We start from the raw sequence: 26,380 nt of genomic DNA, 5'->3' as shown, positions 1-26,380 counted from the left end.
GAGGTAGCTATCTGCAAGGCAAAGAAAGAGACCTTCAGAGAGACCAAATCTTCCAACATCTTGGATGACTATCCTCCAGAACTAAGAGAAAATGTTTCTGTTGTTTAAACCACCCAGTCTGTGCTATTTTGCTATGGTAACCCTAGCAAACTAATACATATGAGCATACTTTCTGAGCTACCTGTCATATCTTTGTATGGCTTGTCATAAGAAGTGGTCAACAATGATCCATGACATCATGTTACATCTTTTTGCCTGCTTATCTTTGCCTCCTCACTCCTACTGGATATCTACTTCCCATATATACTTTAATCCTTGTTTCAGACTGTGAAACAAGTTAAGCCAGCAACTGGTAAAGGTCTCATTTAAAAAAACAAACAAACAAACAAACAAACAAAAAACAATGACCAAGATCAATTATAGCAATATAAAAAATCTGAAATAAATACCAATAAATAGAATCCTTGGACATTAAAGTAATACACAGACAAAATACAATTTAATATTAAGGAATTTATATTAAGAATTAAATATTTAAATAAAATTACATAATTCATCTTTGAGTCCAGATCAAACCTGAAATCTGTCAGGAATACATTTATTCACATCTAAAAACACATACACAATTACATGTAAGTAAAATGTTTTTTCTTTTTTTAATAGTAAAGTGCTTGATACATTCCTATTAAAATTGGTGAGGTAAAAGAGGCATAGAAAAGAAGAGGAGGAGGAAAAGAAAGATAAGATGTCATGCAATATAAGTATGAAATATAAGATACTTTGATAATTTTGCAGGTAGCAAAAGTAATTATATATATATATGGATAGATATATAGACATAAAACAATTACTAAAACATTTATATCAGCATATATATAATAACAATTTAGAAAACATGACAAGAAAATAAGCACAGGATCAGAGGGATAGCAAAACAAAGCATAAAATATCTAGCAATAAATGTAAAAATAAGTGTATTGCACTTAATGAGGAAAATATTAGAACTACCATGAAGTATAAGAAGACTTAAATAATTAGAAAGATATTTTATTTCTTTAGAGTCATTATTTCAAAGACATAATTTAAACAATTACAAAGCTATAGTAAAGAATACAATATCTAGGAAATGACTATCTTAACTGATTTAGAAGTGGAATCCCAAAAAACAAAATGATATTTAATACATAGTAACTATTATAATCAGTGGAGAAAATACAAAGTCTTACATAAAGTACATTGGGAAAAATTAGACAGCTACTTAAAAAAAAAATGGATCTCCACCATTGCCCTTAGAATAAAATAAATTTCAAATGAATATCTACATATATAATTTTTATGAGTGCTAAAAATGATGAAATTATAATCATGGAGAGAGAAAAGACTTTCAAGGTATAACACAAAATTCAGACTCATAAAAATATGATAAATTTTTTTATATAAAAATTTAAACTTAATGTTCAGCATAATATAGTAAAAAATAAAAAAATAAAGGAGTGTTGTATGAAAGGAGAGAAGGTTAGCACTCCCCTTGATAAGGACAGAAGAGGCCCTCAGGCCTGACAACATGCATACAGTTAAGGCATTTCTGTGTACATGGCATCTAACCAACATTTTTGCCCCCCCTGGGGCTCTCAGCTCTGCTGCCAGTCTGCTTGTCCCTCTTCTTCCCCCTCTGCCCCTCCCCTGCTGACCACCCCCCACCCCGGACCCCACTCAAGTGAGAGCACTTTCCCTCAAATAAATAAATAAATGCATACATACATAAATACATAAAATCTTTTTTTTTAAAAAAAAGGAATCTATAAAATAGGTATTTACCACACATATGACCTCTAAGGGCCAATATTCCCATTATACATAGAACATTTGACAGCACAATATAAAGCAAATGAACAAATGATACCACAGTTTTTTGAAGAATTAATTCAAATGTCAAATACACATGTGGAAAGTTATTCTTTCTCCCTCACAGGACAGTTGTACTGATCTGCCATTGTGAAAAACTTAGCAGATGAGCAATGGATTGAGAGAAAGGGGGCAGAAGGGAAATAGCCTCCCTCCCACTTTTTTGGCATGACATTACTCATGTGTGTATCCATGTGGATTTAGTGGACACTGCAGAATGCACCTAGGCTTGAAATGTTTGCTGATATCTCAAGTAAAAGGGTTCTTGGCCAACCAACCATATCTCAGCAGCAGTGATTTTATAGGAGCAATGTATTGGCAGGAACTAAAAGAAGTCAGGCTGGAGCTTGCTAACAGATAATAAGACACATCAGTGAACTCTGCAGTAGGCATAATACACAGTACCCTGCCCCCTTGAAGAAAACAAACCACAACCAAAACAAAAAACAAAAACAAAACAAAGCAAAACAAAACAAAACAAAACAAAACAAAAAACTTCACCCATGAGCCCCAAGAGGACTGCTACCTAGAAGTATCAATGATGAGTCAGTGTGAGCCAGAGGGCAACAGCAACAGATAGTGAATTGCAATTGCTTCCCAGCCAAGAATAAAGCCTATGTGCCACCCACCCCCTAACCTAGGAAAAAAAAGAAAGAAAAAAGAAAGAGAAAGAAAGAAAGAAAGAAAGAAAGAAAGGAAGGAAGGAAGGAAGGAAGGAAGGAAGGAAGGAAGGAAGAAAGAAAAGAAAAGAAAAGAAAAGAAAAGAAAAGAAAAGAAAAGAAAAGAAAAGAAAAGAAAAGAAACGAAACGAAACAGGAAGGAGGTAAGTAAGAGAAAAAAGGAGTGATATAGAGCATGTCTCTTCCCTAGTGTAAATCCCTAGTCAAGGGTCAAGTCTGAGGCAGGGTAAGGGAAGAGACGTGTTTAGAGTTGATTTGGGGCTTCTTTAACAATCAAAAGTGACTAGAAAGCTATTGGATTTGCCTGATCTATCATTGAAGGATGGAAACTAAGATGTCTTCTATTTTCTTTCCATGGAGGTACCATTTTAGTAACTCCACATTCATTTCATCTCTGCATTCTTCATTTAATTCTAGAGTTAGGCTTTGAATTGTGGAACTCAGGTAGTTCAGTGGCATGTGGCTTGATTGGGTAGGCCAATCACACTCGAGAATTCAGTAATTATGTGTAAACAGAAATTAAGGATAATTAGTATTAGTTCATCTACTGGCAGTCAATGACAGAGACAACCCCATACTCCTTCTATTGAAATTCTTGTTTGATATTCAATCTTTTCTTTGCTTCTAATTATGAAGAAGTCTAAGTGATTCAGGTATAATTATTTTGGTAGGAATATATTCTCTCAGTGACATGGGGTATCAAAAAATGATTATTAGGCTAAGATGTGGTGAAAGAGTGATTTACATTCCACTTAACTAAGTAGAGCCACGTTTAGTGGGGAAACAACTAATCCAGATACCATATCACCTGGAACAATGTGCCCACTGATAGAGAAACTCAGGTGATTGGGGAAATTTTGTCTTATTCTTTAATAGCAGATAAATTATGTATAAACTATAGAAAAGTTTTCTTCAAGACGATAAAATGTTAATCAAGAGAAAAATAAGCTAAATAAAGATAACTATGTAATTATAATGGACACTACTATTGCATATTTTCTGCTTTTTATCTTACCTGATTTAAAAAGCAATTGTATAAAATAATATCATATACAGTATTGTGACATATGTAATATATATTATGATATATGTGATCTATTTGTCAATAGAACAGAGCAATGGGTGGGAGCAAAGCCATAATGGGAAATAAGATAGTTGGGGAAATAGTACCATTAAATCATCAAACACTCATGATGCCCACTGTATCTCTCTAGCCTGGAGAAGCTATGACTCTGTGGTAACATCATTCTAACTAAAACTTGTAGGGAATGCTGAAACGAGCAGGGTGTGGAGAGACTATGGAAGCAGAACAATACAATGTTTAGAATAATTTTGTAATATACATTGGTTCCGCCAAACTGATCAAGAACTATATATCCACAAAACATGCATTCAATGTTCTCATTGAGGGAGCTAGTCATTATAATACTTCATTTTATTAATTAATGTTAATTTATACTAAAGAGCACATAAATGCCTGATGTTTCTTGGCATAATACTCATGAAAGAATGGAGAGAAGTTTGAATAAATCATTGGATAAAATGTGTGTACAGCCCATCTAACCACTCAATATGTCTTTACAAGGATCAGAGGACTTGGTGACTCTTGCCAGAGAATAATTGTTCTTTTTAGACTAGAATGCTGATCCTGTTCTCATTGACACTGAGAGAAAATCAGCATGATAGAGTTCATAGAATCCTGTTCCCCTGAACATCCTTGTGCTAATACTTCTCAAACTAGGCTACCATGGAAAATTAAAATTGAGTTGCCACCACGGGAAGGGGAAGACATTGGAGCTGGGGGATTGGATGATGTTGTTGTCCCAGGAAATACCATGAGACCACATCTTAGGAAAACATACCAAGATCATAGGTACTTATAGGTTTCTAAGCTTGATAATTCCATTTTCCCTTTGATTATATGATCTAACAATTTCTTTTTGCTGGAGTTTCGCAGAGTTGGTTTCTTCTGCTTTCTTTCAAAAAGCACTTTGAAAAACTAATTTCAATACAATCATATTACATATAATTGCGATGCTTCCCCCCCCAGTAGAATTCAATAAGGAAAACAAATAAGCCTGTAGTGATAAGTATATAATATCTGCCTTTCTGTAATTGTTATGATTAGCACTTCATCAAGGTCAGAATGTATGCAATTAATGTGTCTGCCTAAATTATCTTTGTCTTTGAATTTTACGTTGGCTTTGAGTGGTAGTTCCCCATTTATTCTCTGCATGGGAGTGTCAATGAGAAAAGGAAAAAAAAAGGCTGAACCATTTAGACACAGAAGTGGCTGTTTAATTGCTCTTTAGTAGTCTCTTGAAAGAATGAATACTAATAATTTAGTATTTGAAAAACCAACAGATCCTACACTTATCTTAGTTTAAGTCAAACCCCAAATCTGACATAAACACATGTTAAAGAATAAAATTTATACTGTCTGTAAAGTATATCATGACCCTAATTTCTGAGGATAACGAATGAGTTACATGAGTGTAAATAATGTCCAATCACAAAAGCAGTGACTCAAATTTTTCGTAGGTATTTGGTCACCTATTTATGAAATAACATATTGAAAGGAGTTACTAAAGATGTAGGAATTTTAACATTAGATGGTGAAAAACACATCTAATAATTTTATGCAATTCTGAATAAAACTGAAGAGAACTTACATGTATAAATTTTAATCCTGTCTTGGTGTTGCCTATTTGGGTGATGTGTCAAACAGATTATTTTACTTTAACATTCTTAATTTGTAAAATGCTGACCTTAATTCTTGTCTTATTTCACTTTTTTTGTGATTATATAATATGTGAAAGTATTCTTTTTTTTTAAGATTTTATTTATTTGAGACCAAGAAAGTGAGTGAGAGAGCACAAGCAGGGGGAGTGGTAGAAGGAGAGGGAGAAGAAGGTTCCCCACCACCAAGTAGGGAGCCCAATGCTGGCCTCCATGCCAGGACCCTGGGATCACGACCTGAGCCAAACACAGATGCTTAACCAACTGAGACACCCAGACACCCCAAAAATGTTTTTTAAAGCGAAACAATAATGGAGAAACCACCTTTGGAACAAGAACTGCCAAAAAAACAAAACAAACAAAACAAAATAAAATAAAAACACTGTCTTTCTATAAATGCAAAGAGAACATTGACAAAATTCATTCAAATCAACTTTTAAAGAACTCCTGAAATTGACCAAAAACTTGTAAAAGTCAAAGAAGCATTTATTCAAGAAAAATAGCTGAATCCCAGTAAAAACAATAAGCTTTAGGGTGTTTTGACATAAGCTATTCCCACCCTCATTTCTCTAGCTCCATAATAACCTTATAACCAACAACCTAACAGATAAGTCACTGTCTTAGAAGCCACTGGTGAGGTCAGAATGACTTGGGATTCTCCCCAAAGCACCATCCCCAGGGAATTATTACTATTGGATCCATCTGCGCTTATCTGATAGCAGCCTGATAACTCCATTTCAGGGTCTTTCTTTATTTGACTTGACCTAGAGCTCTCTCTGCATGAAAGTTCTACCCCTAAAGCATTTGTCTAAAATAATCAGCAGCAATTCTTTCACATCAGTGACTGAGGTGGCAGTAATTACTGGGGCTAACAGGAACCTAACCAAAATATTTAAAGGAAAAACTGAGGATGAGGGGTCTTTGAAATGTTCCAACATATTTGTGGATTTCTAGAAGGCTATGACATATGCACGGCTATATGTATTTCCAGAAAAGATCAGAGAAGTCCTTAATCTTCCACCTCTGAATGAACTTGAGGCTTCTGCACAAGCAAGTAGTAAAACTTAAGGGAGAAATGTGGACTCTCTGCTAAAGCACTGTGGACATACTCTTAAAACAAACAGAATCCTTCAGCAAAGGCTGGGAGACTTACTAGTTCAAGACAATTAATGCAATATCTGTCCAACAATTAGCTGACTACTAGGCTAATTGAGCTAATTTCAGAGGCCAAACATGACAAAGAATGCAGAATTTAGAGAATTAAACCAGGAAATTGACTAATAAAAATTACAACAGAGTAGCCATATTATATTATTTAAAACCCAATTTTCAACAAAAGCATATGAAAATGCAAAAAAATAGAAAAATATGGCCTATACACAGTAGAAAAATAAATAAATAATAGTCAACAGGAACTGCTTCTAATGAAGCCCAGATATTGGATTTACTAGGCAAAGGTTTTAAATTAGCAATTCTAAGTATGTTCAAAGGATTAAAGAAAACCATATCTAAGAATTAAAGAAAAATTAGAGAGATATCTTGCCAAATAGAGAATAGCAATAAAAAGATAGAAATTATCTTTAAAAAAATAGAAATTATGGAGTTAAAAATAACTGAAATTAAAAAATATTACTGTGGTTAAATAGAAGATTTGAACTAGGAAAATTTAAAAAAAATTGTTAATTTTAATGCCCAAAGCAATTACTAAGAAAATAAATTTTGAAATATAATAAAAAATAACAAGAAAATTTTCTAGTATATTTTTAAAAAATATCTAAATTAAAGACAGAAATCAAAGAATAGAAACAAAAAACTGACAGAACTGAAAGGGAGAAATACACAATTCGGTAATAAAAGTTGAAGCCTTAACACTGCTTTCCATAATGCATAGAGCAGGTGGGCAGAAGACCAACAAGGAAACAGAAGACTTGAACAACAGTATAAAACAATTAGATAACATTTATAGTACACTCCTCCAAAAGGAATATATACATTCTTCCCTCATTACACATGGATCTTCTCCAAAATAGACCACATACTAGGCCATAAATAAGCCTTGTTAAACATAAAAGTATTGAAGTCACATAAAGTATATTATCCTCAGACTAAAATGAAATAAAGTAAAAAATCAGTAACAGACAGGGGTGCCTGGGTGGCTCAGGTGAATGACCAACTCTTGATTTTGCCTCAGGTCGTGATCTTATGGTTGTGAGATCGAGACCATGTCAGGCTCTGTGGCTCAGTGTGGAGTCTGCTTAAGATTCTCTCTCTCCCTTTCCATCTGCCCCGCCCCCTGCTCACCTTTTCTCTCTCTCTCAAAATAAATAAAATCTTTTAAAAAATCAATAACAGACATTAACAGAAACCAGTACCAGTTTTTGAGAAGTATACAAACATATGAAAATTAATAAATTAATCAATCAAAGAAGAAATAAAAAAGAAAATAGGAAAGTGCTTTCTAGATGAATGAAAATGAACACACAAAACTCTCAACAAAATGGGTTTAGAGGGAACATGCCTCAACATAATAAAGGCCATACATGAAAAACACACAGCTAATATCATAGTCAGTGGTGAAAAACCGAGAGCTTTTCCTCTAAGATCAGGAATAAGACCAGGATGCTCACTCTTGCCACTTCCATTCAGCATAGTACTTGAAGTCCTAGCCAAAGGAAGGAAGGAAGGAAGGGAGGAAGGGAGGAAGGGAGGGAGGGAGGGAGGAAGGAAGGAAGGAAGGAAGGAAGGAAGGAAGGAAGGAAGGAAGGAAGGAGGAGAAGAGGAAGAAGAAGAAGAAAGAAAGAAAGAAAGAAAGAAAGAAAGAAAGAAAGAAAGAAAGAAAGAAAGAAAGAAAGAAAGAAAGAAAGAAAACAAAGAGGCATCTATATTGGTATGGAATAAGTTAAACTATTACTATGTGTATATGATATGATACTATACATAGAAAACCCTAAGACTCCACCAAAAAACGACTAGAAGCAAAAAATGAATTCAGTAAAATTGCAGGACATAAAAACTAATACCAAGAAATCAGGAGCATTTCTATACACCAATAATAAGGTAGCAGAAAGAAAGATTACAATTACACAAGATTTGCAGCAACATGGATGGGACTGGAGGAGATTATGCTAAGTGAAATAAGTCAAGCAGAGGAAGACAATTATCATATGGTTTCATTCATTTATGGAACATAAGAAATAGGAAGATCCGTAGGAGAAGGAAGGGAAGAATGAAGGGGGGGTAAACAGAAGGGGGAATGAACCATGAGAGACTGTGGACTCTGGGAAACAAACTGAGGGCTTCAGAGGGGAGGGCGGTGGGGGATTGGGATAGGCCAGTGATGGGTATTAAGGAGGGCACATATTGCATGGTGCACTGGGTGTTATACACAAATAATGAATCATGGAACACTACATCAGAAACTATAGGATATAAGATATACTATATGGTGACTAACATAACATAACAAAAAATATTATTAAAAAAAAGAAAGATTAAGAAAACAGCCCCATTTATTATTGCACCTTAAAGAATAAAATACTTAGAAATAAACTTAACAAGGAGATAGAAGACCTGTACTCTGAAAACATTAAACACTGATGAAAGAAATTAAAGACACAAATAAATAGGTATTCCATGCTCATGGATTAGAAGACTACTCTTAAAATCACCATACTAGTTGAAGCGATCTACAGATTCAATACAATCCCTATCAAAACACCAAAAGCATTTTTCACAGAGCTAGAACAAATAATACTAAAGTTTGTAGGAAACCACAAGAGACCTGAATAGCCAAAGCAATCTTGAGAAAGAAAAACAAAGCTGGGGGTATCACAATTTCAGATTTACAAAGCTGTAGTCATCAAAATAATGTGGTACTGGCACAAAAATAGACACATAGATCAGTAGAACAGAATAAAAAACTGAGAAATAAACCCACAATTATATGGTCAATTAATCTATGACAAAAGAGGCAATAATACCCAATGGGTAAAAGACAGTCTCTTCAATAAAAGGTATTGGGAAAACCGGACCACTTTCTAACACCATATACAAAATAAACTCAAAATGGATTAAAGTCCTAAATGTGAGACATAAAACCATAAATATCCTAAAAGAGAAAACAGGCAGTGATTTCTTTGATATTGGCCATAGCAACATTTATCTAGATATGGCTCCTAAGGGAAGGAAAACACAAGTAAAAATAAACTATTGGAACTACATCAAAATAAAAGGCTTTTGCACAGTGAAGGAAACAACCATCAATAAAATGAAAATGCAATCTACTGAATGGGAAAAGATATTTGCAAATGATATATCTGGTAAGGACTTAACATCCAAACTAGATAAAGAACTTATACAACTCAACACCAAAACAAACAAACAAACAAACAATTGATTAAAAAATGGGCAGAGGACCTGAACAGATATTTTTCTAGAGAAGACATACAGATGGCCAACAGACACATGAGAAGATGCTCAACATCACTATCATCAGAGAGATCCAAATCAAAACCACAATGAGATATCACCACACACCAGTCAGGATGGCTAGTATCAAAGAGACAAGAAATAACAAGTGTTGGCAAGGATGTTGAGAAAAGGGAACCCTCATGCACTGTTGGTGGAAATGTAAGTTGGTACAACCAGTATGGAAAACAGCATTGAGGCTTCTCGAAAAGTTAAAAATAGAACTACCAAATGATCCAGTAACTCCACTACTGGGTATTTATCCAAAGAATATGAAAACACTAATTTGAAAAGATGTCTGCACCCCTGTGTTTACTGAGGCATTATTTTCTATAGCTTTTTCTCCTTTAAATCTCTGCATATTTTGAAACTTATCTTCTGCATTTTATAGATTAGACACATTAGTTAGGTTAAATGTTTCGTTCAAGATCTTACAGTTCATAAATGGAATCACCAAGACAGGAACCCAAATCAATTAATTGTAAAGCAAATACTCTTACCCACGAACCTATATGTTTTTTATTAAGGATTAAATAAATATGAATAAGAAATGAATGAGAAACATTTACTCTACAAATGATATTTTTACAGCTGCCTTATAAGTGGTCCAAGAGATTTATCATTTGAAGTAGGGTTTAGTTGAATATACATTCCTATATCAAAGAAATATTGAGGAAGTACATTTTCAGGATTTATTACCATGAGCACTCTTCAACTCATTCCTCACACGCTAACTGAGGTCACCTATCTTGAGGTGTTTTCTCATTTTAATACATGTCTGAGTATTTTGGAAAGCATTTAGAGGACACAATAATGATCATTATTCAAATGACAAATAGAAAGGAAATCCTCAAGTAAACATTCAGTGGAAAGTAGCTAAACAAATAAATGCAATTACAAATGGGAAGATGGCATTTTCACAGTAAGTCAAGATTAGGTAGAGTTTATCTGGAATCTAAATTGTTTACAGTGGCTTTCCCCAAGTTAGTGATTAGAATCAGGTTTTGACGTTCTGTTCAAAATCCTTTTACCTGAATTTTGGACAATCTTAGTTTTGATGTGGTCTATTTGAACTGCTTTTTTGTTATTCTTGGAATAATTACTTGTTATTTTGTAAAGTCCCTCTTACTAATGATCATAAAATCTCTAGAATTTTAGAGCTAAATCTTAGTAGCAATCTAAGTCCAAACTTACCATTTTACAGGAGATGAATTTGCAGTCAAGATAGGTTAGGACCAACCCAAATATTTTTCCTTCAAAATATGACAGGCTTTCTTGCATGGGCTTCTTTAGGGAAAAGACTGCCCAGTTTGATTATTAACTTATTTCAAATAAAATGCTTGAATTATTTAAATTAAATTTTACTATTATTTTCCCTAAGATTGTACTTTATTAAATTTTAATACTATTTTCTATTTTTTAATCTGAGCTATTTAAATAGATCACATGTTCTCTTTATTCTCATTCTTAAATGACAAATATCTATCCAAATCAGTTAACTGCCAGAACACAGGGTGCAGGGTTCCTTTTAGCTTCTTTCACTGTATCGCTCAGTAATGAAAGATTCCAACCCTCTAATCTTTAGAAATCTTTGAAATCTCCACATTAAAGAGTTTTTAATAGTGTTGCTGTGCTGGAATGAGAATGGATATCCTCTGCTGCCTTCTCTGTCTGGCTAGTTGTACACAAAGAGCATAATTTATCCCCAGCAGTTTGGAGCAGTCTGAGATTCTCTGAAGGTCAGAGAAAGTACATACAAGGCTACACCTACAACTTATAATGTATATTGTAAAAATTTTTCTATACCCTATAACTTTGCCATCATTATTTGTCTTAAATTGATTCAGCACAGTTTCTAAGTAGGGCTGTCATTGTTCAATAGGAATTGCACATAAATAAGGGATCTGGCTTCTTCACCCATTTTGTGCATGCATAAGCTAAAATTATGTTATAACATACATATGAAGGATTTTAAAAAGCTAAAAGAACAATTTTTACCAGGATTCAGATCAGAAACCTCAACAGTATCAGTGAAAGCCAAGAATGTATTATAGGCATTCCATAAACATTTGTTCAATTGAATTACAGAAGGTTTACTCAGTCTTGGGTTTTGTTTTTGCTTTTTTCTTTTGTTCCTCGTATCTAAACCAGTGAGATCTATCCTAGTATAAGCTCACTCATAAGCATTCTACATTCTGAAGTTTCTAAAGTGCATAGATTTAGATAAAAACAATTAACTGCATCTTCCAGGCTGCTAGAAGAAGCACATGCTTACCAGGCTGATTTAGAAGCCATTAGAGCCAGAGTAGGAGGTTTCCCACAGTGATTGGACTTTATTTTCAGGATGAAATCCAGAGTCACAGACAGAAATGACATGAATTAAAAGCACACCCTAGAAGAGGAGGAGTTCCTTGGGGGAGCCAAAGAAAAATAGTATTCTCCTCTTATTAGTTTTCTTAGCAGTCTATTAAGAATAGGGTGGTAGTTAATTATAGATACACAAAGAAATTAGATGTGGCTTAAATGTAGTGAATATGGGCATTTTAAAAATAATTTACTAGTTATATTTTTACATACTATAATGATTGTTATTAAACTTATATCAAGTACTGATCATTAAAGTGAGTACAAATTTTTCTAAGCCAATAAAAATACCCCTGGCCATAAAGTGAATTATTTGAATGATATTATTTACTTCATTTCTGTCATTTCCTTGGCTAAACTCCCTGGTTTCACAGTCTTATTTCTTGCTTTCCACTGTATCCTTACTATTTCAACTTTCCTCCTCATGGTACTTATCTTTCTGATGTCCTATATCCTAGAGTGAACATACTGTCTACCCACCAAAGTACATCCTGATTCTTATCTAGGCTTTGCTGTGGTATTGACAAACTGCAAGCAAAATGGGTATAGTTATTTCCATAATGTGTGCTTAGTCCTACTTAGCTCACACGTTTTCATCCTAACAAAATGTCATATTAAAATAATCTATTGAAGTGCTGTTAGGGAGAAGGACTGTAAACTATCACTTTGCCTTAATTTTCCTGAAATTGCAATGAATAAACCAGATGAGCACGCTTTCAAAAAGTTTAGATCAGACAGAACTCTGATTGTGGCAAGTGATTTAGTAAATCTACACAAGTTGTTATTTCAGTTGCTTGGAAGGAGAAAGATTGATTTGAATTTTATTTCCTGTTGAAACATCCATTGTCTAATTACCTTGGAATCATATAGATATATCCTCAATGGATTATTATTTGCCTTAAATTTTAATTAATTTTTATTTACCAAGAGGGCTCTACTTTCCCCCTGTATTCAAAATCAAATGGGACTCTATAAATTGAGGAGAAAACAAAACTTTCCAGATCAAAAACAGCAGCTTCTCTCCAAAATTCACTTTTTTTTCTTCCCCATTTGGTCTGAATTATTTGTCCATTCTCATTCTTTGTGATTCCTTAATTTCTTGACTTTTTGGGGCTCCCATATCTAACTCAAGTCTGTCTTATTTTTTACTAACTGGTTGAACTTCTGTATGTTCCATTTAAGTATCTTTCTGTTGCCAACTTTGGCTTTACATTTCATAAATTTGTAGTCACAATAACTGTTATCAGCCACTGACTCATGAATTCAAGCTAAAAGAGCTAGCTTTGCAATATGTTAGGCTCTGGGGAAGCAATAAATAAATCCTCATATTAGTTCCTTCACAATTTATAATTTTACATTGAGGAGTTGTATTATCAAAAGAGTTACTTTAATTCTGTTTTATAATTGTCAAGAATGGGTACACGCAGAGTAATATAATTAAAATTAAGCAAATATAATAAGTATTATAAAATATTACCAGGAACATGACAGTGTATAACAGATTATCCATATACCAAGAAGGATTCTGATATTAATAATTAATATTTTTGTGTACTTCCCTGTGCCAGGTACTGTTTTATTAGCTTTGTTTCTATTAACTAAATGATTCTTACAATAATCTTATGAGATCAGAACTATTATCTCAATTTTACCCCTCAGAGAACTGAAGCAGAGAAGTAAGAAATGTGTCCAAAGTTTAATCCAAACACAGCTAGTGAGTGATTGCTGTGGAGTTAAAACTTATGGAATAGGACTTCGGATCTCAAAAGACTTAACCACAATGCAGATCTGAGGACTACATTTAAAGAAATATTGCTATAGAACTTATCATTTATCTTCTTCATTAGGTTAATATTTTGGGGTATGAAAAATGTGCTAAGCATTTTACTAGACACTGGAACAAAAAAAGAACAATGCAAACAATTTTTTTTTTTGGAGCTTAAAATTTAGTGGAGAGAAGAAGGCTAAAATTAATTTTATAATATTGAACAATTTTGATATCTACTTCTAAAGGGATGTAGAGGGTTGAGAGGGCATATGAAAGGGAATTTAAGATAACTGAAAAGAGGAGTGATCAGAGAGCAACACTAAAAGATGGGCTAAAGCGCTAAAGTGTTAGAAATAACAGAGGTGGTTTGGTGTGGTAGGAAAGCAGGTGGATGTCAGTGAATAGGATGGAGGATAAAAACTCTTCTAGGCAGAAAGAATTGCATGCATGAAATCCCTGAGACAAGCAGGAATGCCATGGTTTCAGTGGAACTACAGAGGGAGTCAGGCCCCCATTGTGAAGAACTCTGTAGACATGCTGAAGACCTTGGACTGTCTTGCAAGAGCAATGGGAAGCTACTAAAGGGTCTTCAGCAATAAGCAATTTATTTACTCTAGCTGCACTGTGAAAGGGTACACTCATAGCATCTAATACAAAAATCAGTAATAATTATACTGATTTAGACAAGTTTCTTTCTGGTGCATTTGGATTTATAGTAAAGGGAAATACAATTGTTTTTATCTCTTTATGAAAACTTTTAACATTGTAGATAAATCTCTAGGACCACATAGAGAAAGTTCAACTTTCCTTGGCTTTTGAGATACCAAGTGTTTTAAAACATGGATTTGTAATCTAATGCCAAATCTTGAACTCTACTATTTGCAGGTTATATAACCTTGGGCAAGATAGTCACATGAGAAGGGAGAATAGAGGTGGAGGGAGGCAAAAAACTACTAAAAAGGTCCTTATTGCATAAAGGAGACACATTTGTTCAAAAAGTATAGCAGTATGACCTTAATACATTGTTTGTTTTACAGAAAAACAAATAACTTCAGTAAAAACATTTAATTCTGTTTATTACTCAAACGGGTTTGTTTTAGACATATCATGTAAGGTTAAAATTGGCATACAAAGATGCAAACAACAGTTTAAAGGAAATTTCCTTTTGTGGAATATCTTATTCCTCAAAAAAATGAAACATGACTTTACATCACTTCTGTGGTATGAAAACATCTGATGAGTTAGTACATATTTATTATGTGTTATGTGTAGTTCACTAGATTTGACACTTCACAACCATGCGTATTCTTGGTTGATGGAATAAAATTTCTCTAAGTTCTATGTCTTAGTAATTTCTAAGCTATTTTAATGTTTGAATTAATGGGTAAAGAATTTCTTAATGGGTTTATGAAGGAGATAAGTTTATGCTTCTAAGCAATATATTTATGGCTTTGCAAATAACCATGATAAAGATAACTTGCTAGAGATATATCCAGTTTAAAGGAAAGAGAAGAAAAACAAATCTATTCTTGTCTCAACTAAATCTGATCTAATTCTACTACTAAAAATGTTATCATCCTTATATATTGATACATTTTTTACCAGTAGAGAAAGTTACTGTGGCTAATATTTGATTGAAAAGGATGTTGCAGCTGTTAAGGGAAAAAAAGGAAAGAGAAAGAAAGACATGAGACGCTTGTTCCTCAGGCTAATTTGCTGCCTCTAACCTTGTATTTGTTGACCCTCACCTTTTGTCCACATTTTCCTCTCACCAGAAGTACGCACTCATAAATTTCAGTTCCCAACCTTATTACATTTAAGATTGTAAAATGCCAGAAGCTATGGTGCTAAAAGTGCTGCCTCTCAAACAATTTTCTCCAGTGATATTAACCTTGAATGCAAGAGATGTAAGTGATGGAGAGTTTACAACACCAAATAAGTTATAGTCTATTTAGTCTAAACCCTTCATTTAAAGGAAAATGACTAGATTTGGGAACTCTGTAATCACACTGACATTCTTGGCCCTTTGATGACTATATTTATCTACCACAACAAAAACAACAAAACCGCTATGATTTTAGATGTGTTCTCATTTAAGAAGTTGCTGCTAAAATTTAAGGAAAAAAAGTTGATCTAGTTGGATTACTAATTTCAGATGACTCAATAAAGAGAAGTCCATGAACTTGATGGCAATTCATACTAGGTAAGTATGGAAGTTGTATACTTTTGGTCTATATACATAGACTATTTCAAGTTTGGTTCGATTAAATCCCATTGTTCTAATAATTATGAATAATATTCAAAACCATTTGAAGTAAATATTTTGTGGTTTTAACCACTCCAACTCACAGCCCTGAAGAATTTCATGCTTTACAGTCTGAGACAGCCATGTGCCCCAAAGGTGTGAATTTTAATATTATGCTGTTATATCTCAAAAGTATGGTAGTTAACCAGTTCTGTTCTAAAATATTTTTAAAATCTAGTAATTTTCAAAATCCATAAAATTCAATTTGAAGATTATGAAATTTATAAAATGTGTTTAGTGTTAAACTTTTGAATTTAACTGCCTATCCCCTTGCTTAGATTCCTTCCATGAGGGTCAGTACCAAGACTCTCACTCCCTTGCTGTCAGAAGTGTTGGCTGCTAATGGCTAACAGCTGTACCTCTACCTGGGAACTGGCCTCAGTCAAAGGGACTGACTGCCTTGCTCAAGGCTGTGCACCCTCACAAGAGAAGCTTGCATCTAGTGACTGGCTGACTTGGGAATACATATGACCAGACTTTTGTCACAATTTAGGACATCTGAATGTCATCCTTGCTTCAGAGCTTCCTATGGAATTGACAAAGATCTTCGTTCAACACATTGCAGTTCAATTTTTCTCTCTGCCTAATCCTGTATGAATCACTCAAGTGTAGTGCTCTAGAGTACTCTTCAATAAACTTCATACTTACCACTCCATCTCAGAGGGTTTTCCCAAGAAATCCATCCTAAGAAAGATCATATTAAAGGTAGACCAAGAAACCAAGCTTTAAAATATGATTTTGGAGCAGGATCAGCTAGGCAGCTGGCAATGAGGACCTCATAGATAGTGTTAGCCTCTGGCATGCCATAAAAGAATAATCATTAAATAAAACTTTCACTGGTAATGGGACAGGATGAGATGTTAGGGGAGGGGTATGCACTATCCCTGGCTGCTACAATATCCTAGGATTTCAGAAGTTCTCAGAAAGTAGAGATTATGAAGACAGTAGGATTAAATATGGTGTTGAATACAATAATTTGCAACAACAATCAGAGGATGATTAATGAAAATTTTAGTGCAGAGTTGAAAGACACAAGGTCTCCTCAGCAATATACATAGTCTCTTCTCTCCTTTAGCCAGAAAGTAGAAAGGCTATTTTTAGTAGAAAGATCAGTCCTGAAACTTAAAGGATTGTAGCAGCCTAGAGTGTCATCTTTGGCAAGGATGAGGGCCTTAATTGGACAGAAGAGGGATCCTGAGAATTAGAATTGGTGACATTTTGGTTGGATCTCCCTAAAACCTGGAAATCTCAGATCTCCCTGAACTCTAAAAGCCTGTAGAAGTGTCATGTTCCTCTCTCTCAATTAGTGCTCCCACATTGTTTGAAGGTGATACAGAGGTCCATTTCTTATGAAATAACATCAGCCCACCCTCAGGATATACTCTCATCTTTCCTCCTAGTCACCAACCAATAACTAATGTCAAGTTACAACCTAACCCAGCTACAGAAGTACTGGACTTGCTAAGGAAGGAAATGGACTATATCCTAAGGTTGATACAGAATCTAGGCACTATGTACAGTTAGGCAATGGAAGAGTACATATGGAACAGGGTTCTGAAGTGCAGGATGATCGAAGTGAGCAGCATGTAAAGTTGGACACGAACATTTATAGGCATACACTTTCAACCTAGCACGAATCCCAGGAGATGGTATCAGCACACTGGTACCTTAGCCCAGTGGCTGCTGTATAGTGTCCATCAGGGATGCTGTATAGTTTCCTGAAATGCAGTAGGTGAAATCTTCCCAGTGAACACCTTAGGCAGTGCCTGTGTGATCCACTTTGTGTGGAAAATAAATAGTACATGATAGTAATATAGATTCATGGGCAGTGGTAAATGGCTGGTCCCTGATAGAGAAAGACTGAGGCAAGAAGGTCTAGGGAAGAGGCTAGTGGACACATTTATGACTGCAGACAAATTAAGAGGTTTGTACCACTTGTTAATGCCTTCCTGTGAGCATCCATGCTGAAAAACCAAGTACTCATAATGGTGTAGGCATTTGTTACCAACCAGCCTCAGTCTTAAGCTTTCCCAGACTGATACAATGAAACAGAGTAGCTTTCAGAGCAATAGTGAAGAACATGCATTACTAGCATGCACCACCAGCATGGGTTGCCAATTCAATGATCATTACATGGCCTGTATTTCCAAAATTTCAAATAGAATAATCTAGGAACATGGGGGTGAAAGTTGGAGTAGTCCTGTGTATTAGTTATTGTTATGACAAAATACCATAAACATAGCAGCTTAAAGCAACACAAATATTTTAACATAGTTCTGTGGGTCAGAAGTCTAAAATGGATCTTGCCAAACTAATTTAAGGTGTTGACAAACTGTGTTCCTTTCTGAATGATCTAGGGGACACTCACTTTCCTTGCTTATTTAGGGGAGTAGCAGAAGATCATGGGACACAAAATCCTACCTATTACATCTAGCTTACTATCATTTCCAATGACCCACTTTGTATTTCCTGTCCTTGGTCTCTGTGGATTTAGATATGCTGGTTTCCAGAGGAAAAAAATAATATCACCAGAGGAGACAGCAAGGTTCCTATAATGTTTTAAACTAATATATTAGTTACTTCAGACTTCCATGAAAAGGACAAAGAAAAGGAGCCACCATCCTGGCAGGAGTAATTGGCCTGAATTATCAGGAGGGAGTAGAGATGTCGATATACAGTAAAGTTATGGAAGAATGTTTGGCACCTAGGTACTTATTGGGGGTATATTCTTCTACTTCCTTCCCAATATTTATAATAGGTGGATAAGTAAAGCAGTCATGGGCTGAGAATGTTATTGGTTTGTACACTTGAGGGATGAAGGTCTGGGTCACACTTCTCTACTATCACACCAGTGGATAGTAGAGAAGAGGCATGATGAGTATCAGTTGCAGTTGTGAGACCAGCTGTAGCAGTGGAGTCTACAGATCATTTACTAGCATTTTTCTTATAGATTTCTCCACAAAAAGAAATCAGCCAGATTTCTAGAGGAGCTGTTTCCAATGAGCTGAACCTATCAAGTGGAGCAAGTGGATCTAAGCAGTGAAATATGGTAGACTCTTAGTATGTGCTGTGGTACGCTAACCAGATGAACTCAGTCTTCCGCAAGGTCGATGATATTATCTCATGAGATTTGCCCTCAGATAAAGGGACCCGACTTACACAAAGTTATACTCCCTCCTTGAGGGCAGTCCATATCCAATGATGGTTCAAATGGAGGTACAAATGTCTAGCCACTTTACCTGATTTGGGGACATAACTTAGGACATTTCCAGTTTCAGAGGTCCTTGTAGGATTGGTCAAGGTTTTTATGCTGACTGAATCATTCTTCAACTTTCCAATTCTATTTCCTCTTACAGTTTTTGTGCTCATGGCTACTACCCCAGAAACTTCTTGCAAGTAAATATCCAATTCAGAGTGTGATTTCTGGGAAACCTCTCCTAAGACATCTTGTTTGCTCATCAAAATGCTTTCTTTGTAGACTTTCTTCAAATACCGATTTTGAAAAAAAAATTATTATTTACTTCGAGATGGTACTTTTGAAATGATCTAAGTGAGTTATTTTAACACTAATAAACTGTGTAAGCCAAGTCAAGGAAACACAATGGATATAAAAATATCATGCTTTAAAAAAAATATTTCCATTGGCCATGGATATTAGCAATGTGTGCTTCATAGTGCTATTGAAAATGATTTTCATGTGAATTCTCCTTTGAAATAGGGCTATCTATAGCAGCGGAATCATTCCTAATAAACTCTCATTCTCATTCCATTTGTTAATATTATTACTAAAGAAACAGAATAGCCATTTAAAAATCAGTTCTGGAAATTTCTGCTGGGCAAAAATAATAACAATAAATAATAACAATTAAGAATGGGAAAATATAATATGACTGGAACCACACTGGGAAGCTGGTAAAAGGACTCCCACTTGTTCTAAGTGCAGTAATTAGTGAACAGAGTAGCCAGATAATTTAATTCCAATACAGTGATAGGCACTTGGGTATGAGTGCCTTACTAAAATACATTTTTCTTAAGTTCATGGAATATTCTTGATATGTCTGCATATTTCTCAAATAATATCACAATTTCTTACACAGACAGGGCTTTGACCATTTGATTCTGTGTGACCTAGGAAAAGTCATCTATTATTAGTTCTGCAATGCACTTAAATAAATAAAAGGACAAAATTTTTGAGAAGATAAGATATAACATGTTAAATGTTTATTTTAGGTCATGACACATGGTAACCAATGAATAATTTTTGCTGTAACAACTATTTTTTTAAGCTGAAACCATTATTTTGTTCTTTAATTCATCTATTCTTCTCTGGAAAGAATGACAAAATGGAAAGAGTCACCTCAAAAAAGAGAACAAGAGGCAATACTGACTGCCAGGGACCTAATCAGTGTGAATATAAGTAAGATGTCAAAACTAGAGTTCAGAATAACAATTATAAAGATACTAGCTGGGCTTGAAAAAAGCATATAAGGCACTAGAGAATCCCTTTCTGGATAAATAAAAGGACTAAAATTTAATCGAGTTGAAGTTAAAAAAATGCTATCGATGAGATGGAATAAAAAATGGAGGCTCTAACTGCTAGGATAAAGGAGGCAAATGAAAGAATTACTGATATAGAAGACAAAATGATGGAGAATAAAGAAGCAGAGAGAAAGAGAGATAAACAACTACTGGATCATGAGGGGAAAATTCAAGAGATAAGTGATACCAAAGAGCTAAACAATATTAGAATAATTGGGATCCCAGAAGAGAAAAGAGAGAGAGAGAGAAGGGCAGAAGTTATATTGTAGCAAATTACAGCAGAGAACTTCCCTATCTAGGAAAGGAAACAGGCATCCAAGTCCAGGAAGCACAGAGAATCCCCCTCAAAATAAAAAAAAAATAGGCAACACCTCAACATTTAATAGCGAAACTTGCAAATCTCAGAGACAAAGAGAAAAACCTGAAAGCAGCTCAAGACAAGAACTCCTTAACCTACAGAGGTAGGAGCATTAGATTGGCAGCAGACCTTTCCACAGAGAACTGGCAGGCCAGAAAGGACTGGCATGATATATTTAGGGTGCTAAATGAAAACAATATGCAGCCAAGAATACTTCATCCAGCAAGGCTGTCATTCAAAATCTAAGGAGAGATAAAAATTTCCAGGACAGGCTGGTGATGGGTATTAAGAAGGGCACATCTTGCATGGTGCACTGGGTGTTGTACGCAAATAAAGAATCATGGAACATTACATCAAAAACTAAGGATATACTGTATGGTGAATAACATAAGATAATAAAAAATTATTATTAAAAAAAAACTTCTAAGACAAACAGAAACTAAAAGAATTTGTGATCACTAAACCAGCCCTGCAAGAATGATTAAAGGTGATCCTTTAAGCAAAGAGAGAGCCCCAAAAGTAACATAGACTAGAAAGGGACAGAGACAATATTCAGAAACAGTGATTTTACAGGTAATACAACGACACTAAATTCATATCTTTGAATAAGATACTCTGAATGTAAATGAGCTAAAAGCCTCAATCAAAAGACACAGGGTATCAGATTTGATAAAAAAGCAAGACCCATCAATATGCTGTCTGTACAAGACTCATTTTAGACCCAAAGACACCTCCAGATTGAAAGTGAGGGGGTGGAAAACCACTGATCATGCTAATGGACATCAAAAGAAAGCTGGGGTGACAATCCTTATATCAGACAAATAGATTTTAGAGCAAAGACTGTAATAAAAGATGAGGAAGGACACTATTTCATTTTATTAAAGGTCTATCCAACAAGAAGATCTAACAATTGTAAATATTTATGCCCTTAATATAGGAGAAGCCAATTATATAAACCAATTAATAACAAAATTAAAGAAACACATTGATAATAATGCAACACCCCACTCACTGCAATGGACAGATTATCTAAGCAGACAATCAACAAGGAAGCAAGTGCTTTGAATGACACACTGGACCAGATGGACTTTACAGATATATTCAGAGCACTCCACCCTAAAGCAACAAAATACACATTCTTCTTGAGTGTACATGGAACATTCTCCAGAATAGATCACATACTGGGTCACAAATCAGGTCTCAGTCAGTACCAAAAGACTGGGATCATTCCCTGAATGTTTTTAGACCACAACGCTTTGAAACTGGAACTCAATCACAAGAGGAAATTTGGAAAGAACTCAAATACATGGAGGCTAAGGAGCATCCTACTAAAGAATGAATGGGTTAACCAGGAAATTAAAGAAGAATTAAAAAAAAATTCATGGAAACAAATGAAAATGAAAACACAACTGTTAAAAATCTTTGGGTTACAGCAAATGTGTTCCTAAGAGGGAAGTACATAGCAATACAAGCCCCTCTCAAAAACTTAGAAAAGTCTCAAATACACAAGCTAACCTTACACCTAAAGGAGCTGGAGAAAGAACAGCAAATAAAGCCTAAACCCAGCAGGAGAAGAGAATTAGTAAAGATTAGAGCAGAAATTAATGAAATCAAAACCAAAAGAACAGTAGAACAGATCAATGAAACTACGAGTTGGTTCTTTGAAAGAATTAGTAAGATTGATAAACCCATAGCCAGACTTACCAAAAAGAAAAGAGAAAGGACCCAAATAAATAAAATCATGAATGAAAGAGGCGAGATCACAACACCAAAGAAATACAAACAATTGTAAGAACATATTATGAGCAACTATATGCCAATAAATTAGGTGATCTGGAAGAAATGGATGCATTTGTAGAGACGTATAAGCTACCAAAACTGGGGCGGTTGGGTGGCTTAGTCAGTTAAGCATCTGCCTTTGGCTCAGGTCATGATCCCAGGGTCCTAGGATCAAGCCCTGCTCACCGGGGAGCCTGCTTCTTCCTCTCCCTCTGCCCCTCCCCTTGCATGTGCTCTCTCTCTCTGTCAAATGAATAAAATCTTAAAAAAACAAACAAACAAAACCTACCAAAACTGAAACAGGAAGAAATAGGAAACCTGAACAGATACATAACCTGCAAGGAAATTGAAGCAGTAATCAAAAATCCAATAAACAAGAGTTCACAGGGCCAGATGGCTTCCAAGGGGAATTCTACCAAACATTTAAAGAAGAATTAAAACCTATTCTTCTGAAGCTGTTTCAAAAATAGAAATGAAAGGAAAACTTTCAAACTCTTTCCATGAGGCAGGTATTACCTTGATCCCAAAGCCAGAAAAAGACCTCACCAAAAAGGAGAATTATAGACCAATAACCCTGATGAACATGGATGCCAAAATTCTCACCAAGATACTAGCTGATAGAATCCAACAGTACATTAAAAGGATTATTCACCACGACCAAGTGGGATTAATTCCTGGGATGTAAGAGTGGTTCAACATCCACAAATCAATCACCATGATAAACTACATTAATAAAAGAAGGACAAGAACCATATGATCCTCTCAATGGATGCAGAAAAAGCATTTGACAAAATACAGCATCTTTTCTTTTTTAAAACTCTTCACAGTGTAGGGATAGAGGGAACATACCTCAATATCATAAAAGCCATCTATAAAAAGTCCACAGCAAATATCATTCTCAATGGGGAAAAACTGAGCGCTTTTCCCTAAGATCAGGAACACAGCAGGAATATCCACTATCATCACTGTTATTCAACATAGTACTAGATGTCCTAGCCTCAGCAATCAGACAACAAAAAGAAATAAAAGACATCTAAATTGGTAAAGATGAAGTCAAACTCTACTTTTGCAGATGACATGATACTCTGTGTGGAAAACCCAAAAGACTCCACCCCAAAATTGCTAGACCTCATACAGGAATTCAGCAAAATGGAAGGATATAAAATCAATGCACGAAAATCAGTTGCATTTCTATACACTAACAATGAGACAGAAGAAAGAGAAATTGAGGAGATGATCCCATGTAGGTCTGCACCAAAAACCGTAAGGTACCTAGGAATAAACCTAACCAAAGAGGCAAAGGATCTGTATTCAGAAAACTATAGAACACTCATGCAAGAAACTGAGGAAGATACAAAGAAATGGAAAAACTTTCCATGCTCATGGATTAGAAGAACAAATATTGTTAAAATGTCTATGCTACCTAGAGCAATCTATACATTCAATGCAATCCTTATCAAAATACCATCAACTTTTTTCACAGAGCTGGAATAAATAATCCTAAAATTTGTACGGAACTAGAAAAGACCCTAAATAGCCAAAGGAATGTTAAAAAGAAAACCAAAGGTTGTCGCATCATAATCCTGGACTTCAAGCTCTATTACAAAGCTGTAATCATCAAGTCAGTATGGTACTGGCACAAAAACAGACATATAGACCAATGGAAAAGGATAGAGAATACAGAAATGGACCCTCAATTCTATGGTCAACTAATCTTCGATAAAGCAGGAAAGAATATCCAATGGAAAAAAGGCAGTCTCTTCAATAAATGGTTTTGGGAAAACTGGACAGCCACATGCAGAAGAATGAATGAAACTGGACCATTTCCTTACACCATACACAAAAGTAGACTCAAAGTGGATGAAAGACCTAAGTGTGAGGCAGAAATCCTTCAAAATCCTAGAGGAGAACACAGTCAGCAACCTCTATGACCGTGGCTGAAGCAACTTCTTGCTAGTCAAGTCTCTAAAGGCAAGGGAAACAAAGGCAAAAATGAATTATTGGGACTTCATCATTACAAAAAGCTTTTGTACAGCCAAGGAAACAGTCGACAAAACCAAAAGACAACTGACAGAATGGGAGAAGATATTTGCAAATGTCTTATCAGAAAAGGGCTAGTACCCAAAATCTATAAAGAACTTATCAAACTCAACACCCAAAGAACAAATGATCCAATCAAGAAATGGGCATAAAACATGAACAGACATTTCTCCAAAGAAGACATACAAATGGCCAACAGACACATGAAAAATGTTCAACATCACTCCACATCAGGGAAATACAAATCAAAACCACAATGAGATACCACCTCACACCAGTCAGAATGGCTAAAATTAATCACTCAGGAAATGACAGGTGCTGGCAAGGATGCAGAGAAAGGGGAAACTTCTTACACTGTTGGTGGGAATGCAAGCTGTTGCAGCCACTCTGGAAAACAGTATGGAGGTTCCTCAAAAAGCTGAATTAAGAGCTACCCTACAACTCAGCAATTACCCTACTAGGGATTTACCCCTAAGATGAAAATGTAGTGATCTGAAAGGGCACCTGCACCCCAATGTTTATAGCAGCAATGTCCACAATAGCCAAGCTATGGAAAGAGCTCAGATGTCCACTGACAGATTATATATATATACATACACACACACACACACACACACACACACACACACACTGGAATACTACTCAGCCATCAAATAATGAAATCTTGCCATTTGCAATGACATGGTTGGAACTAGAGGGTATAATGCTAAGTGACATAAGTCAGTCAGAGAAAGACAACTTTATGATCTCACTCATGTGGAATTTAAGAAACAAAACAGAGGATCATGGGGAAGAGAGGAAAAAAATAAAACAAGATGACATAAGAGAGGGAGACAAACTAAGAGACTTTTAATCATAGGAAACAATCTGAGGATTGCTGGAGCGGAGGGGGAGTGGAGGATAGGGTAAGTGGGTGATGGACATTAAGGAGGGCGTGTGATGTAAAGCACTGGGCATTATATAAAACTGATGAATCACTGACCTCTATCTCTGAAACTAATAATACATTATATGTTGATTAATTGAATTTAAATTATATGTTAATTGAATAAAAAAGAAGAAAAAATAAAATTAATGAATCAAGAAAAAAGGGAATCAATATACATCCCTAGTCACCTTATATTTGATATTCAGACATGTCCTTGGGCAAAGACTTTAATGGCTGCTCCACTAATACGATGGTGAGTATTAAAAACAGAGGAACAAACGTGCTGAAAGATGTACCATATCATTAGAAGGAACAAATCGATGGCCCAAGGACAGCTTCTAAACAGGAAGTCTCTCAACCTATGTTGCCAATTATCTCAGGGTAACTTCTTGGTACCACGATGAAGTCTATTTTCCTTTGTGAACTATGTTTTTTATGGTTTTAGGAGGCACTGATAATAATAGGCAAGAATTAGAAAGAATTTGGGGATAGCTCTAGGTTTGACAAT

General features: G+C 35.1%; 1 non-coding gene across 1 annotated transcript; it reads left to right on the top strand.

Annotated features, from left to right (window-relative positions):
* Nucleotides 1-1,493: 1,493 nt before the first annotated feature.
* Nucleotides 1,494-1,616, top strand: LOC113253609 (U6atac minor spliceosomal RNA). Its single transcript, XR_003315496.1, has one exon. It is a non-coding gene; the product is annotated as a U6atac minor spliceosomal RNA (small nuclear RNA).
* Nucleotides 1,617-26,380: the final 24,764 nt, after the last annotated feature.

Source organism: Ursus arctos, unplaced genomic scaffold, assembly GCF_023065955.2.
Source record: "Ursus arctos isolate Adak ecotype North America unplaced genomic scaffold, UrsArc2.0 scaffold_17, whole genome shotgun sequence".
In the NCBI taxonomy this organism is placed as follows: domain Eukaryota; kingdom Metazoa; phylum Chordata; class Mammalia; order Carnivora; family Ursidae; genus Ursus; species Ursus arctos.
This window is presented reverse-complemented; position numbering and strand designations above follow the sequence as displayed.